Here is an 18,996-nt window from a genome sequence, read left to right as displayed (position 1 = left end):
TATCCTATTAAGTTTGGTAGTTTCTGATCATCGCATGCTGCGCCTGCTGGCATCTGTCATGTTTCAAGAGCTCTCTTTGCTCCATTAAACGATAAGATTATGTTTTTTGATTTGCTGAATCAAGCTATTTCCAGCAGTGGGAGAAGGCAGGGAGAGTGAACCATGTCCTCACCTACGGCCGGTGTCGCTGCCACGGTGCAGGACGAGGGAGCAGAGGATGAGGGTGCAGAGTCGTGACAGGTGGGACAGGCTGGAGTTCAGTGGTTCACAGCAGAGAGGGAACATTTCCAGAGGAGCGAGGCATCCCTTTGGCGACTGTCAACGAACCAGATCGTAACCACAGTATGTCACAGCCATCTTGAAATATAACAGATGGTTTTCACTGCACTGATGTGCACTCATGTTGCTATAATTTGTCGGATTACGCACGAATAAAACTGTTAATAACTTTTCATTGATTTCTTACATTTATATGTTTTAGAAGAGCAAACTTGTCTCTGTTTGACTGGACTAAGTCTGGTTTCTGTCCCCCTCAAGTGGCTTATGTCATAATACTCATATACAAGTACACAGAGGAAAAAAACACAAACGACCGGATTCAAGGAGACATTTTCTACACTTCCCAGTTAAAATGTACTCACACGCAGATGCACACCCACACACATATTTGACTCTCTGCTTCACTCTCCTGTGACAGAACATGGCTTTTGTTCATGGTCTTTGAGGGAGCAGAGCAGAGCAGCGTTACTAGGGCTCTGGGAATGGACATGAATAAATGGACTGTCCTTCATAGCAGCATGAGGGGAGCAGCTAGAAAACCCCGAGCGCAAGATCTTACAATCGTTATCAAAGGGCCTTTTGAAAACGGTCACGGCGCATTTGAAGTGATAGAAGACATATGCAGAAATGCTGGAAATCCACAGAAATGTGCCAGATCCAACAACAAAAGAAGAATTTTTCACATACAAATTACGGCAAACACATGGATGTTTACCAAAAAAGAGAAAAACGCCTTGAAGAACGACTTAAAGAAGACTTTCAACCACAAGAAAAAAGGATTAATATTTGATTTAAAAGTTGCTGCCTTTAATGATGTTCTTTGTAATTTGCATGCAGTGGTGACTTTACTTTGTTATGGATCCCCATTAGCACTTGCTTAGAAGCGTGGCTATTCTTCCTGGGGTCCAGTACACAAAACACATTACATCATTCATACAACACAAACATAAATCTTCCTACATGGCTGGAAGTGTTGAAGCCATCGATTCTGATGAGTCTAACGCAGCCTGGCTTGCCATCAGTGATTGGATGGAAACACTCATCTGCAGGTACAATAGTTCGGTGTACTTCCAGCCATCTTAAGTATGTCTAACGAGAGAGTGCCTCCGGGGTGCCATGAAAGTATGATTAAATTACTGCAGTCATGGTTACTTCGCTGAATCCCAGAGGCGCTTGGCTGCAGCACTTGAGTACATCTTTTCTTTAGAAGCTGAAAATATACACTTGGCACTAACTATGTTTAGGAAAGTTCCTTTGCACTGACCTTAGATGAAAATATCTGTCACAAAACAGTAGGGCTATATATCAGTTAGAACGACTAATATGTTGAACAAGAACGTGTTTGTTTTTATTAACCTTTTTTCCTCATATTGTACATTAATTCCAAATATCCCGTTTCAAAGCTCCTGGCTCCTGTTTCGAAACACTTTGGTTCTGATGTCCATCCATCCATTTTCTACCACTAATCCTATGGGGGGGGGGCTGGAGCCTATCCCAGCGGCTTTCGGGCGAGAGGCAGGGTTCACCCTGGACAGGTCCACCAGTCCATCACAGGACCAACACATACAGACAGACAACCATTCACACTCACAGGCAATGAGTTGAAATGCATTGATACAGAAATGATCAACATACATTGACGCATCAGTCATTTATTACGCTTCTATATTCCATAAGCACGACCAACATATCTGTGACTGGGACAGATACGGGTTACCTGAGATGAAATGTGAAATGTGTTCTCCTCTCAAATGACTTATTGTTGCTGTGACCAGCTCCATCGCTGAAAACAGACAGATTGGATCACAGCGTCTAATCTTTGTTCTCTGGTGTCTGGATTTGGGAGATCTGTCGATGATCGCAGCTATTGATCGGTCCTAAACCATCAGGCGAAATTGAATTCTAAAGGTTCAGTGTGGTAACGCGGCTTTTTAAGACTTGCAGTCAATGTTTTTAATTTGAAAGTTTGAATGACTTTGTAGCGCAGACACGATGCTCATCTACTCATCAGATTTTTCTTTTCGATTCTGAGAATTTTTTTTTTTTTTTTTACATTTAAGTCTTTTGCCTTTACCATTAACGTTTTAAACGATATTTTCTAGTAAAACATAAAAGGTATTGGACTCAGTGTTTGCATTAAAAAGTCTCACATTAGAGGCTAAATGTATTCCTTGTTAGAGGCTAGAAACTGCCACGTCATAAAATACTGCAACGTTCACAACTTTACTGTGAACCACCTTGAGAAACTTGCAGCCTCTAATGTATCCATAAATAATTCATCTGTATGAGCTTTGATAAATCACTTAACCAACAAGCCTCTCTGTTTCTAATCTTCAGTCTAAAGTTCCTTATTATGAGCCATCCTTGACTGAAATAAAATCAATTACTAATCTTCTTCTGTGGAGAGAGTCTAAGCCATCCTTGTGTGGTTAAATCAGTTCTAATGGCCTTGTTGTGGGCTTGCTAAGCATCAAAAACACACACATAGATATAGTCTCTCTCTCTCGCTCTCTCTCTCTCACACACACACACACACACACAGCGCCAGGCAGCCCTCTTCACTATGAAGTGCACTAATTAGCATGGATAAACATCGGAGTGTGCTTGTTTAAAGCAAAGAGAGCTTCCTCTGTGATTGATTTGTTAGCTCTGTTTGAGAAAAGGTCACCGAGAGGTAAAACCGAACAGCTTTGGCGACTGCACGATGGAGGACCAGCTTTCTGTGACATATTACAATGCTGGAGAATCAGCACTGGGTAGATCATACATGTCAGACAATGTATATAAAATACTGAAGCACTGAGGCGCTCTGGAGAGAATATACAGCCTCGTGCGTCTTCGTCTTTGCCATGGAAGGACAATTTGTTACACGGAGCCAAATGCTACAACTCAGGTTCACTTAAAAGTACCTGTGAAATACATCGTTATAGCATGTTTATGTGTTTCCAGTTAAATCATTAAGCGAGGGAGGAACTTGAGGCAAATTTGGATTGTTTTTTTCATTAACCAATAGTGGGGAATGTAGATCATGCTCACCAACACCCGCTGAGCTGGCTACATCTGGTTGGATCTATGCTAACACATACGGATGAGTAATTTAGCTGGCATCCAAATCTGAGTCATTTTGCCAGGGATTCTGGAGTAATGAAATAATCTACTATTGAAATTTCAAAACAAACAATCAAAACCTATGAAATAGTAAAAGCCTTCGCTCCAAGACACTGAGGACAATCTACCGGGTTTTAGCGCCAGTGAGTTTCTATGTACGATTTTTCCTACAGTGTTTCAAACGTAAGGAAAATGGCTTCGGCAAATACTGCAATTCCATTCTTTTAAACCCAAAAGCACACTCTCATTTTGCCTATGATGCAATTACGTCATATGTTTGTTGCTCTATCCTGCGAGTTTGTGACCGTAATCTACTAACAGGGGTGTACGGATGCAAGTCAGCATTTCCTGTTTGTCGTTGTTGCCGCGGACAACGTGAGGGATGTTTAATTGAGGGTTCACCCCGACATCCGATAGATAATAAATTTCCCAGCTATCAGCGTTGTTTTGCAGCTGTCTAGCAGAACTGATTCACACCTGCCTCCCCCCTTGTTTATTACTCCCATATCAACGTGACACTTGAACAGGTTTTGTGGTACTTTTTGCAATATATTTGCAAATTTCTTGTAATATCTGTAATGTTCATTGTGTTCACTTCTGCTTCAGCTCTTGACAGTTTTATGATTTCACTGTCTGGAGAAAACTTCTTGTCTTCTAGCAAGAGTTTTAAAGCTACAATTAATTTTAGCGCATTCCAGCACAACTGTTCATCCGTTTTTTTGACATAAGTATCAACGTGTCACAGGTGAACCCGACTGGAATGTTGCAGCGGGAGGTCAAGGTCACGGTGGCCTCAAGTTTTTCTGTTGAAATCATTATAATAATAATCTGTCATCACGTGATCCTATTTAACGAGTGTTCGGCTGATGAATTCTTGAGATGTAGGCAAAAAAAAAAAAATTGTGAGGTCACACTGACCTTGAACTCTGTGCGCAACAATCCAATCGGGTTCATCCATGACACGTTGATGTTTATGTCAAATTGGAGGAAATTTCTAGGCAGGAATGGATGCATGAATGAATGGAGACAGCCGGAAAACATAATTACCTCCAGCCACGGCTGCAGCGCTGGCTCGGACGCTGCAGAGGCATAAAAAAAATGGTAAAGAGGAGCAGGTGGATGAGGAGGAGAAGGAGGAGAGGAGAGGAGAGGAGAGGAGAGGAGTGTGGAGCAGGTGGATGAGGGGAGGAGGAGAACATGCTGTCTGTTGTCAAGACAGCTAATCCCAAACAAGGAGCAGATTAAGTAGGCACATTTATGTAGAGGCCTAAAATGATACACAGCCTGCTTAAAAGAAGAAAACATGCGCACGTGCACACACACACACACACACACACACACACACACACACACACACGTGTTTCACGATGTCACAAACACCTGCCAGAGTAACAAAAGTGTCAGACAACAGAATGCATGCAGGTGTCTTAACATAACGCTGCTATGATGCAATAACGTGCAAAAATAAATACTGATACAAAAAATAATGTTTAACTTCAGTACATTGAAGTCTGTGGTGAAAGCAGAAAAGGGGTACTAGTTATCACACACACACACACACACACACACACACACCAACAAATTCCAATTTCCCTTTATTAAAGATATTAAAGTGATTTGCAGTTGCCCTCTGTAAATCACCTTTGTGAGGATGAATGATGAGAGGCAATTACATTTCCAGGGGATTATATATCCATAGTGCCATCTAGTGTTCAGAGGAGAAACACTACAAAGACCAGCCGTGTGTGTGTGTGTGCTGCAGACAATTCTTTCACGGGGCACAACACAGAGGCCAAAGATCCTTATAATCATACCACTGCTCTTTTAAAGATTCTCTTGCGAGAAATCCAGAGGATTTATGAGAGATGGCAACAAACGCCGTGCGGCTCATGTGTAAATATTGGATGTAAATGAGAGAAAACAGGATGTTTAAATCAAGGAAAAACATAGAGGGGCTTTCACAGATCAGCCTTAAATAATTCCATTGTAGAATGGAAATGATTTCATATCTTCATAAGTTGTCAACCGACTCTTTGCGTCAGTTATAGTGGGTTTTTTTCGTGTTTTAATCTGAGTGGTGATGATAAACGACTAGGATTACTTTCAGCCGTTGTTGGAACATTTCTGCTTTAAATCAGATCTTTTTTCATTATCTGACAATAAATGTGTCACTGATCTCATAAAATGAAGACGGTCTTAAAAAGAGTTGGATCAGCAAAAATGTAAAGCCCCTTACTAACCAAATAGTTTTGTGACATCATCGGCTTTGACCAAGCAGAGACAGTAAATATACAAATACATATGGGAAAAAAATGTCTTTAGGAAGGTAATTATAATCATATTTCCAAAATTTAACAAATGTGTTTAAATCACTGACTCGTTAGAGCATCATAGGACTTTGGATATGATTTTATTAGCTCTGGGAACCGTGAAAGACGTATTTTCAATTACATTTTAACATTATTGTCAGATATCTTAAATCGTTCCAACATTTTTCACACCATGACAGGAATGTTTCCGTCAACCTAGATTTTGGTTGGCTGCATCAAAGCAGGACACTTCCTCTGATGTTACATGCACGCACATGCACACACACACACACACACACACACACACACACACACACACACACACACACACACGCACAAACACACAGATTTAAACAGATGTTACAAATTATATTGTGCACTTCATAGAGGCTTAACTTAGAAAAGGAGTACAGTCCTGATGGGACAGAGACAAATAAAATTGGATGCTCCACTGTTAATGTCAATAGGAGCTGTTGTTGTTGCTGAAATTCACCACACACACACACACACACACACACACACACACACACACACACACACACACACACACACACACACACACACACACAGAGCCTCACAAGAGCCGGATCCTGTATAATCCATAATGAATCAGGCCTCTCCTTAAGAGCTCAAAGGCCTGTGTGCATACAATAATTGCTGCTCCAGTCTTTGGGCTGGGGGGGGGGGGGGGGGGGCATGATGGGGTTTCTTCCTCATGCGGGTCCAACCTGAGGCCACGCCACTGCCCTTCATCAGCTCCTCGTAAGTGAAGTCACAAAGTAAGTGTGCATTATCAGATGACTGGAAGACAAAAGGACCTGATAGACGCCACAGTCATTGGCCAAAGAAAAAAAACAATTTGATTAATCAGTATAGAGTTTTATCCCTTTTGCAATTAAAGGAGTTTTTCCTCTTTTTATGGACCCATGAGGACACATGACCAGTGCTTCAGCTCTGGCTTCTGTTTCCTGATAAAAACATTGATTCAAATCTTTCTCTTGTATGACTCAATCAAACCGTCTAACCTAAATAGCGTGCGAGTTTAGCGGGTGTCAGCAGCAGGATGGCAGGCACGTTAGCTGGTACTATAGAGGAAGAATGAAGTGTTGATAGTGAATAAAAATCTGCAAAAACCGGGTGAGCACATTTTTGTTTTCCAGAGCAAAAATATGATAAACTGATGAACAGAAAATTTAGAAATGAAGTGTCAACATACTACATATTTTCCACAGAGCGAGTGAAGCTTTTGCAGCATCTTGAAAGAGACTTCCAAAATTGTCATTAATCATTCATGCCTCCCGTGTCCACGGAGGTCAGAGTGAAAGACGGAGAAAGGGTCTGCATCCTGGTGGGTTGGTAGTGATCGGTAAACATGAATGTGTTACTCTAATTCAAGTATTAAAAGTAACTCATCCCACCAGAGAACGTTTTAGCGCGAGAAAACTTGAGGAAAAACAAAAACATGCTTCAAAAGGAGGCCGGCGTGTGTGAGAGATGCCAGTGGAGAGGAGAGCAAACACTACACTAGGGGGGATCCAAGCTTGGATCCCAGGTTGATCGACAAGTGGAACATCAAATTATATGAGGTCGTTGGTAATTACAGACCGAATTCATAATGGTTTCTTGGGATGGCATCAGCATTCCAAACCTCAACTCGCCCCCTCTGTTCTGAAACCCTCGCCAGTGGCTCAAGTATTTTGTCAACTGAATAAAAAGATAAATAAAATAAACCTCCCCTCCCTTTCAGCACAATGCAGCATAAAAGAAAACTTAATCATCCCCGAAGGGAAATCTGTCTCAGCACTGGTGCTTCATTTTGTTGCGTCATCAAAAACACAAGGTGAAACCAGAACCGTGTGTGTGTACTGATTTAACATCCGAGGAACACGGACGAAGCAGGAACATACGAAGGGGCTGCGCAATTAAAGAGCAGGAAAAGCGCTGAGTGCTAAAGTGCTCGGGTGTTTATTTCACGATGCTCCACCAGCACCAGGATTTGATGGTGTTCATCAGCTTAAGAGCCACTGGAACAAATGATAACTTGAGGCAGTTTGTTCTGCTCTCTTTTTCCACATGTAACGTGATTGTGATTCCTCCATCGTTTGCCATCATGGCATTCGTGAGGAAGTTTATCTTTTATTATCATCATCATTATTATTATTTTTACAATCCTGTAATAAAAACGACATCCTGCAATGATTTTTCCTTCAAAATAAAAGCAGCAATGCTCCATTTCTATTGTCCCCCCCCCCAAGGTCACAGTGCACATAGTTAAAATTACACATTAACACAAGGGAGGACTTTCTGCCTCTGAGATGTGTTATAACTGCTCCAACATAAGAATTTTATGTATTTACCGTTATGGATTTCCTTTGAAGTTCTTATATTTTGAAGGCTGTGCATGCTGCATGAACACAGCTACATTTTCCATTCCAACGCTCCTGAATACCAATTAATCTGTGTTTTCTTTTTTAATATTTCCGACATTAATAGCGTGTTACCATCCAGAGCTGCAATAACGTGGCATCAAAAAGTCAGCTCAAGTTGTAGATTCAGTCCGAAAAATTGAATTGAAACAATATTAGTGGAAACTTACTGTGCTCCTATTGTCTCCAGGATAAGAAAGAGATCTATCCATCTATATGTATATATCACATGAAAGAAATGACTCCAACTAATCCACTTGGGTGTCTCCACTCAAAGGCTGAGTTGATTTAGTGGGGCAGGCAGTGGTGCTGTGATAAAAACTCCAACACAAAAGCTCCACTTCATATCTGGAGCCATTCAAACACAATCATTGTACTCTGTATTTCATATCAAAGTACACGTGAAAGAGAGACAAGACCCGGCAACATTCACAGTGAGAGAGTGAAAAGCATTTGGTCTGATAACGACGAACATTGGTAGAATGAGAACGTTTTTTGTTTGGTATTCTTATTCTAAATTACATCATATCCTAAAAACAGCTGCAGAATCCAGAGGGGTTTTGTGTGTGTGTGTGTGTGGTTTTTTTTTTAAGTATTTTCCCAGGATGCTTATACAGCCGGGTGATGGGAGTCAAGGCTGAGGGCTGGAGTCTAACAGGTCATCTCGCAAATCCTGCTGCCTCCGTGTGATTTGGCAGAAAGGAAGGAGAATTAAATTGTAAATACAGAGCAGGAGGAGATGGGAGAGACAAACTTGTTCCACAGTTGTTTTTGCTTGGATTGAAGTTTCAAAAGAATTTTTTTTTTTTTTAAAAGCCAACCACGAAGAAAAAAAATCTGACCTTCACATACATAAATTCTGTTTGCACAAGAAAACAATACTGTCAAAAGTGTCACATTTTTTTAAAAAAAAGTTATGAATATATCAGTGCACCAAACATGGTGGTTGCACCAAAGTGTGAGCTGCTTCAGTGTTAAACACTCACAAGTATAGAACTATTTCAAATTAGTACCAAACACCCCAAAATTGGGTGCAAAGTCTTGTTGGCGTACCACAGTAGCACTAGCGTTAGCATTAGCATCTGACAATGGCCTTATAACGGATGAAGCACTGAAAAGGCAAATCTCCCCTGACTTTTTTCAGTGGCTTCACATGAACTTCACTTCATTTTGCAGGCTCACGATTGATGATAAGCTCTCTCCTTTTGTTTAGTTGATTCTTTTTGAGAGAGTTAATTCTTTGGATTACCAATAATCCTAATCTCTAAATTCGTGGGCAGAAAAATGGTCATTCGCTGTAGCTACTCTAAAATATGCAAGATGCTACAACTTCAGTGAGTGAGCATCTCCCAAAGCGAGGAGATTAAAGACAAAGTATTGCAATTATACTGCCATGCTTACAGCACTGTACATGCAATATCAACTTCAGAGAACTCAGACAGCAGATTGCAATTATGTGGCACAAAACAGCACATTTAATCATTATGGTTCAATACTCTGAACAACCAAACACCACAGTCCATGATTCATTCATGTAAATTCATAAGACATGCTGATTAGAGCCGCCACCACTTCGCAGGCTACAGACGAGTGTCCCTTAACTAAAGATGGCCTGTCTGCTTGCTATTATGGCAAATTAATTGGAACATAGGAGGGTTCAGCCACCAGTGGAGTTGGAAGATTGGGGGGGGGGTCGACGTCTAGGAAATTAAACAAGTGGAACCTTGATTTATTCAATAAGGGGAGGAAAGTGTAATAATTAGCATGCAGTCCCTGTATTTGAGAAGCTTATAAAGTAAAATTGAAGAAAATATGTATCAGTCATCTCCGTACAACCCTGGGAGTTGGCTCGTCCACCACAGCAGGATTTGGCTGTCAATCAATCCACCGATGCACGCAGGAGTTCGACTGTTTACCAAAGTGAGCAACATGATATTTCACTGCGCTGCAGTCATGAAGTGAAAGTTTAGCGGATGCTGAGTGACCCGCGGGCTCACTCACTCCAGCCAAATTTTAGCATCGTACTGACGCCTGAATGCTGAACTGATCTGCTAGTTAGCTACCTTGAACACAAACAGGGATTAGAGGGATTATAATACATGTTAACCAGGCAGCCAACGTGCCAGCCTGTTCTAATTTACACCGAGAAAACCGATGCACTCTCATTCGTATATAATCTTGAGCCGGAGGCCAGATGTCGGGACATTTACAGACATTTTAATTTATATTTTTGAGCCAAAATTCTGACCTTCATCTGTGTTTGACCCAAGGCACAAGAAAGATGTGTTTGGAGGAGTGGTGTTGCGTGTCAAGTGAATGTGAACAGGAAAAAGAGGTGGATTAAAAAGAGTGAGGCAAAGAGGAGGAAGAGGTAGAAAGACAGATGAGATGCTGGTGTATGTATGTGGGAATCTTTAGAAAGCACTTTGGCAGCAGAGGTCAGAGAGACACCGAGAGGTTGGGGGAAATCTATCACTGTGAATTAAGTAAAGAAGATGTCATTGTTGCACGCGCGCTGCTTCCTCCCCCTCCCAATGTGATTAAAACTAGAACAAGTGGCCACCGAGGACGAGCAGAGGTCACTGCCATCTTTGATTCAGTTTCCACTCTGACTACCACACGCGGAAAAACAACTAATGTGTCACCTTCGGGTGCTTCTATCATCTAAGGATTAATGGCGATCAGGGACTGTTTTAAAAAGAGCATTGGAGGTCCGTACACTGAAAAATGTACTGTGCAAAGAAGAAGAAGAAGAAAAAAAGCAGAAACTCCCTAAAGAAGCTAAAGCTATCAAAAGACACTTTCCCAACATACACAGGCAGCTTTTCAGATTGGGATTAACTGCATTCTGGTGGAGTGAAATGAAGCAACCATCAGGTGGAGAGGAAGTAACCTCTCCACTTCTGAATAAACAGCTGGAAATCTAAGAGTATTAAAGGTTGACAGCTGTTTCCTCCCCAACACAGAGGAAAAAAACAACAACAAAAAAAACAATTCAAGTTTAGGATTATTTCAAGCCAGGTCCACGCCAAGCATCCCGCTATCTGTCAACATCTCTGCCCCGCCCCCTTGCATTGGATTATGCAGCACTTCAGCATGCAGGACATGCTGCCTCAGTCATGCAAACTGCCTCCAATAAAACCGCACCTCAGGGAACGCGGCGATAGCATCATGGGGTTTGACTTTGTAAGAGCAAGTACGACAGAAATAACACAAAAGACTAGTGTCTCATTAAACGTCCCATTCTAGCATAAATGGAGAAATATAATTGAACACATTTATTTTTCTGCACCTTGCAATTCTGCTTTCTAAGCCTTTGATCCAGAGAATACCTACTCAACGGTAGTTCTTTATTGAGGACACGCATGTTGGTGGTGGTAGAATTGCGTGAGAAACCAGTTGTAATGGAAATGTTTTCTACTTGTATTTTTTTTTGCTGCTGTTGAACTGATTTCTCACCTGTGTTTTGCCGTTCTAGTGAAATATTTGATTCTAATCAATTCTAATCAAGAGTGAGCGTGTCGGAGGGTGAGCGAGGGGCACGGAGGAAACAACGGGAGGTATTTATTCAAAAAGACTTGCTCGTGACTTGACCCCATCTCGTGTGCGCGCCTGTGTTTAGTTTCATCCTCCCTGTTAGGAATAAACAGACCTCAGTCCAGGCCAACAGCGAGGTCTGACTACCTGACAGGCTGAAGGATGTATCTGCTTGCACGGGGGGGGGGGGGGGGGGGGGGGGGTAACAGAGGCGAGGCATAATCTCACCACACAGTGAACCACCTCCCTCTCTCTTCATCTGTCTGATTATTGTCTGTCAGCACAAAGCTGCGAGACACTTCTGCGGACTCAGTTTGATGTGACAGCTTGACAGACTGTCACAGCAACACAATAAAAGACAGCGAGATGACACTGTCACGACATCCCCACGGGTAAAACGCACCTTTAACCTTCACCCTTGATGCTTCCTTTTATTCTCTGGCTCAAAACAAAAAGAAAACGACAACAAAATCATGATTTAAGGATTCGCATTTATTTCTCTTTATCTGGCTGTTACTCTGTGTGTCACAAATAAGGAAAATCTCCTGCCCCCACAAGCCATCTGCCTCCTTCAGGAGACAACTAACCGAGAGCCTATTTAGCTAAGAAGCCCACTCATCAATCACTGGGGCTGTTCCACAAGCCTTCCAACTCAGCTTAAACTAAGAGACCCTCATCATTGAATATCAAACCCCTGATGGATGGCATGAACAACTGCTGGGTTGCTGACTGGACGCTGTAATATTTAACTGTTGTGCTGGCAAAGGGTTTTGTATGTGTGTGCATGTGTGTGTGTGTGTGTGTGTGTGTCACACTTTGCAGACCTTGAGGTTATTCCGTCACAGTGCTCTAATCTCAATCTTTTGGACAATCTACAAACACCCTCACGCCCACGCAACCAAAATATCATATCCAAATGTGAGCAAATCCACATCAGGATATCTCTACACATTTCTGTAAATGGATTAATAGTCAAATGAGCATTGTTTCGGTTTCCTGGCGTGAGAACAACAACGTCCACGGAGCAGAAATTCTCTAAGCTCTGTGTTTTGTGTTTCTTGGCTGATCTGAGTCCTTTGTTGTTGTTTTTTTTTTAAATCACTCTCCTCTCACTCTCCTGCATGTTCGTTTGCCCTGATGTAAATTATTTCCCTGCATTGCTGCCGTATGACAGGACTTAAACTGTCACCAAATGATGAAAAATATGTTTTATGACCCAGCATACTGAATGATGTGTTTTGATTATCGTATGAAATACATTTCATCCTATTACATAGACCTGCATCCGTACGCGGCTCCTCGGATGCAAGCAGGCATGAATGTACTTGGCGTGTAAACACAACCAGCTTTACATAAATGATGGCGCCGAATGAAGGCTGTAGAGATGGGGCTTTTTGTTCAGTGAGTAAGATGTGAATTTGGGTTTTTATTCTGGTCCCAGTTTAATGCAGCATGGTGAGGGATAACAAGGAGGAAGATCCTGGCACTGAAGAAGAGTTAAAAAGGTAGAGAAAAGTCCAGGACTCCAATTCTCCTAAGAGACGCACACAGAGACAGCTGAGGACTCCGTGGATCCTTTTACTTCCTCCTGGAGACCACTTGAAGGCCATGATCCCCACCTGTGCAGTACATCGGAGCTCAGAGGTCACTGGCATTGTGACTGTTGACAAACAAACAGCATCCTGCATACACACTAAAGCCAGCTGACAGCTCCAGACAATCACATGATGCGAATTCTGGAACGACGAGGATGACGGCTGATCCACTGTGATGACAAATACGTCTGAACAGCTTCCAGCGGCAGGCTGATGGTAGAAACCTCACCGCAGACAGCCGACCTCATCTCAGACTGTCATCTCAATGCTTCCGACTGTCATCTCAGACCCTAGACTGTCAAACTTTGATCTCAGACGCACAGATGCTAGCACAGCATCAAAGACTCAAGTCCATCCAGGCAGAATCCTGACTGCCATCTCTTTATCACGTCAAGTCAGTCTGACTGAGACAACATCTGGGCAGCTGTCACTGTCACTGACATCAGAATTGGGACTTTTCTTTCTCAAGAGGAATCCCTAGATGACTCAAATTCCATCCAATCACAATCCAACCTACGCACCCCCCCCCCCCCCCCCCAGATGGCCGAGTGGGTGGTGTTAATTTGTGATCTTTAGACTCTGACTCTGGATGGACGCTGTTTCAAAAGTTGAGAGAGAAAACAACAATGACTGACATGATTGTGGGTTAACATGCATTTTTCTGCACAGTTGGTGCTCTTTCGTGTGGGCAAAGACGTACTTGCAACAAATTACCACGCACACGGATGTCAGCGGAGCTCACGGCCCTCTGATAATGACAGTAACAGTAGACTGACCTGCACTTACCCCAGCAGACTCAACTGGTATCAGCTGTTGACAAATTGCCTAGAATAAAAACATGATCATTCGATGACTAAATACAGAGAAGGAGCCTCTTTTCCCCTGAGAGTCAGCTTAATTGCCCCCCCCCCCCCCCCCCCCCATCGGCATGTGACAGAGTCAAACTAAAAAGAGAGAGAAGTTCTGTCTGATGACGGGGCCTCCATGAGCTCCATACAGGGCCGGCTATACCCATTAGGCCCTGTATGTCCAGTCAATGTGGGCCACAACACCAACCCTCCGAGCTCCAACCGGAACTACCACTGGAGGTGTTGCTGGATAGTACAGTGGGTGGTTCATCTATTCTAGAGGTTTGACGCAGCTGCAGCAGCGTCACCGAATAGCAACCATTTATCACAGCTATAATCATCCCAGCATGTAGAAGCTGACACCCTGACTGCTCTCCACATCATTACTGGGTCTTAAATTGAGAGAGAGAGACAGAGACAGAGACAGCAGGCAGCACCCTCATGATACACGATGAGGGGGGGTCTGTCTCAAACATGGTCAGACCTCATGCACTGCAGTCACAGTGAATTTCCAGGTTGAACGTATACACAACTTCCCTCCATGACGCCTGCACCCACAGCTCGCCGCTCATCTCTGGACAAAAGTGTCCAACGGTGGTTCGAACTACTTATTGTACTCTGGTGTTTCTTGTATTCCTGTTGACTGTGCGGCCGGCGGATCCTCACGGCTCCGATATCAAAGCAGTCTGTCCACCATCATGTTGTCACACATCTGAGCATAAGAGCAATAGCGACAGGGTTCGGTTACCAACACCGCATTGTTACAGCGGCCTAGTGGGCGTGGCTTCAGAACAGGCCCGGTGCATTGTGGTTGTTGTGTCCTTTTTTAACAAGAACAATGACCGGGGCCCACTTTTCTGCATAATTTAAAAAAATATATCCATCATTCCACTGCAAAGACAGCCATGTTTCCAGCATCAACATGACATAGCACGTTCATACTGGTGATCACAAGCGCGTGTTGCCTGAATAAGAGTTGTAAACTACCAACTGGGATCATCCGTTTTGGTCTTCTACATTTCCAGGACAAGGCCAACAGTGGACCTCACCATTTTGCCCCACATTGTTTGATACCCTGCATTATTAATGCGGAGCTGACATTTTACACCGTGCTATTCTCAAACCAGAGGCTCGGCTGTCACCTGCAGCCAAGTGTCTCCTCGTGAGCCACGCTGACATGGAGCCACCGATGATGTAACACACCTATAGGGCCTCTGCAGGATTCCTATTGTTTCTGACTCTGTGGCAGCTGCAATTTGCTTTATTGGGATGTGTCAGTAGGTGAAAGGGCCGCAAAATGAATTGGAATTTGACTGAAACGGCAATGTGATCGTATGCAACTTTCAAATTGCTGTTTTTTTTTTTATTAAAAGGCCAAATATGGACCATTTGAAGTTAAATATTGGGTTTTATTCCAATCATTTACAGTACATGCATGTTTGATCCATTAATAAAACACACACACATCTTAACCACTGAAATACGTAGGTTATAAATGAAAATGAGCTTGATGATTCAAACATTCTGTCTCTGGCACAAGCCATATCCCAACTCCAAAATTAGATTTTTCTTTTCAATTGTGCATCTTCAAACACCCCCCCCCCCCTTTTTACTACACGGTCCAAAATAAATACATAATTCCATTACTCTGGCAACACTGATGATTTCCACTCCATAGCTAAGAGCACCCTGAGGACCTGCAGGGTGCTATCTGGGGCATCAGGGGTGTGCCTGAGCCAGGTTAGGTCATACCATCCATCTCCTATACTGCTTATCCATTAAGGGTCACAGGGCTGGAGCCTATCCCAGCTGACATTGGGTGAGAGGCGGGGTTCACCCTGGACGGGTCACCAGTCCATCAGGGCCATCAGGATCAATCAGGGGTTCAGTATCTCGCTCAAGGATACTTGGACACGGTCACCGAAACAGCAACCCTTTCGTTGCTAGATGGCCACTCTACCTCCACCATGCCGCCCCTCAGGTCAACCCCAAGATTTCTCAAGTATTCCAGTATTTCATCTGTAGGGTGCAGGAGAGGTAGAACTACTTAGACGGTATCAGAATAATCCAGTCACCATCCACCATCCAGATGTATCGCCCTTCTGACTTACAGACCCTTTGAAATTCAACATGAATTGACGTAAACTCCAGATTAGATGGATTCTAACGCACCGCGTGTGAGGGGTGAGCACCTTTGTTCCCTCGTAAAATCAGTCACACATTCTTCTTGCGTGTTTTTTGTGCGAGAGGAAAAAAAATGGAAGCTTTTCGCGCACACTCGCGCAGCTGTCGCGCAATATCGTGCAAAAACAATTCAACACTGAAAAAAGCATGTGCTTCACCAAGCCGTTTACACACACACACACACACACACACACACACGCACGCACGCACGCAAGCACGTACAACCAAAGCGCAGGAAAGAAGCGCATCTTACCTCGTTTCGCCGTGACAGCTGACGACTTGTATCGTAGCAAGCGGGAACTGTCAGTATTGATCAGCAGGAGCAGAAGTTTGGACGAGTCGGAGTAGACGGAAGGATCCGTGAGTTTCTGGGATCCGGGAATGACACAACACGGTGGTCTGTGTATGACAACGCCCCAAAACAAAAGTGATCCGGTTGATCTGCCGCCGGATTATTTAAAGCTTGTTAGAGATGTTGTTGTCGGACTCGTGGTGGACGGCGGGCTCTCCTCTCCTCTTCTCTCGTCTCTAGACGCGGTCCCCAAACTAAACGCTCCCCGAGGACACGTGACCAACCCACCGGGAACAGGAATAGCTCTCATTCCCTCATGGCAGCAGCTGGGATCAGTTACATCGTTGCTTTCAGTTCCCGTGCAACAAGCCCCTACTGTGCTCACCCCTCATCCTCCTCCACGCACCCACCCGCGAGCACATCCCCCGTGGCCTTACGGGGTCGCTCTCCTGATCAGGGTGCGTGGACGGGATGAGAAAATACACCTGTGTGGGTTTCACTGTTTTAAGGTGAAGACAACGATTCTGGACGAAGATTGACTGATTGATTGATTGGTTGGTTGGTTTGTTTGTTTGTTTGTTTGTTGAAATTAGGAAATTTGTGGTGTTCCTGAGATTTGGAGTCGTAATGTGGGAACAAGATGGATGTTACACCTTTTCTTTAATGACCAGGAAGAGTAAAAGAAAAAGAGGTTAAGATGTTCTAAACGACTCTTAAAGCTGATTTAACTCACTCAACACGGACTGAAGTTCACATTAAAAGCATATTACACATTATACATCATCATAATACTGGTGACATTTATGAATAAATAAATAAGAGGACACATTATCTGCCCTATAGATGCGTGAACACCAGACTGAGTTGAGTGGTATTCAGCTTGTCAGATTGTTCCCTGATGCCACAAAAAAAAAGACTGTGAGCAGGTGGTGTTGTGTAGTTCAAACCCCACGTCCAACATAATTAGATTTAATAAGAGGTGCTTTCCAGGCAGCACGGTGGTGCAGTGGTCAGCACTGTCTCTGCACAGCAAGAAGGTCCTGGGTTTGAGCCCCGACTCCACCACGGGATCTTTCTGTGTGAGTCTGCATGTTCTCCCTGTTCCTGTGTGGGTTCTCTCTGGTACTCCAGCTTCCTCCCACAGTCCAAAGACATCAAGAGGGGACGAGGCTGATTGATACTCTAAATTGACCGTAGGTGTGACTGTGAGTGTGAATGGTTGTCTGTCTCTATGTGTTGGTCCTGTGATGGACTGGCGACCTGTCCAGGGTGAACCCCGCCTCTCGCCTGAAGGCTGCAGGGATAGGCTCCAGCCCCCCCGCGACCCTTAACAGGATAAGTGGAAGAAAATTGATGGAAGAGGAGTTTTCCTTTAACATCTCTGCTTCTCCCACTGGCATCTATTTTCATAGATGGCGTGAACAAATCGATAAAAACTGGTGTCCAGTCAAATGATCCTTCTTTGACACGGTCCATGCAAAAGGCTGGGATTATATACTTTTTCATGCTGCAAACAGAAAAATCCTCATGTTAAAACATACAGTGCAGGAGAATGTGTTCATTTTAAGTGTTTCTGTCACTTGGAACCAGATTATGGGTCTGAAGCTGAAAACGAGAGGAGCTGTCTTTACCAGGCCCGTAGGTGAGTTAACGTGGGTGTGCTGCTAACAAGATTTGTCTGCTAAATTCCCCCCTTCAAACAGATCTCACACGCAAATGGGACAGATGCTAAATGCTACAACTGTGGGACAAGTTGCCATCTTAATTAGTTCCTCTGCGACAAGCCGCTCATTCAGTTGAAGACAAGAGCGACAACTTAAAGCTGGAGGGGAAAATAATGGGTGGTCTCTCTTTGTTGTTCTGAGTGGGAAGTGACTAAAGGAGTGGAGGGAATGCAGGAGTGACTCTCCGGAGAGCGAGGATGACCCAGGAGAGGAAAGTACTGGAGTATTCAGGAACAGACTGGGAAAGCTGCTGCTGCTAAAACTAGTGGATGGAGGTACGAGAGAGGGGCAAGGGAGAAAGAGCAGAGGGAGAAAGCGAGTATGGGCCATGTTGCCTGCTCTCTGGAGACAGAAACAAACCAGCGGTTTGCGTCTCCTGTTTCGTGCATTTATGATCTTTCGATAAAGTCCAAAAGCACCTCAAGTGAGTGTAAAAACTTTCTCATGAAATTGGAGATTGTCAACATATGTTGATGTAAACCAGACGACAATAAATAAGTGGTAACTTCGTAGAGGTTGCTTCTCAGATGAAGTGGATTTGGTGGATTAGAGTGTATTTTCTTCCTCACTTGTTTTTTGTAAACAGCACAGGCAACAACAAAAAAAAGATAAGACTGGTAAGTATGAAAGCTGAGAAAAATCATCCTGAGGAAACTCAATGAAAAAATTCAATAAATATAATTGTAATCTGACG

General features: G+C 43.5%; 1 protein-coding gene across 1 annotated transcript in view; it reads right to left on the bottom strand.

The window, feature by feature from the left end:
- Positions 1–16,962, bottom strand: part of mid2 (midline 2) — a 127,889-nt gene extending 110,927 nt beyond the window's left edge. Inside the window, exon 1 of the mRNA XM_086221707.1 lies at positions 16,540–16,962. The gene's annotated coding sequence lies outside the window, so the exon portion shown is untranslated. The remainder of the gene's footprint in view (positions 1–16,539) is intronic.
- Between the last annotated feature and the right edge of the window lie 2,034 nt (positions 16,963–18,996).

This window comes from Aulostomus chinensis, chromosome 13 (assembly GCF_037954235.1).
Source record: "Aulostomus chinensis isolate RoL2024-O1b breed Wild chromosome 13, RoL_Achi_v1.0, whole genome shotgun sequence".
NCBI lineage: Eukaryota > Metazoa > Chordata > Actinopteri > Syngnathiformes > Aulostomidae > Aulostomus > Aulostomus chinensis.
The sequence above is the reverse complement of the archived record's forward strand: the minus strand, read 5'-3'. Positions and strand labels throughout refer to the sequence as shown.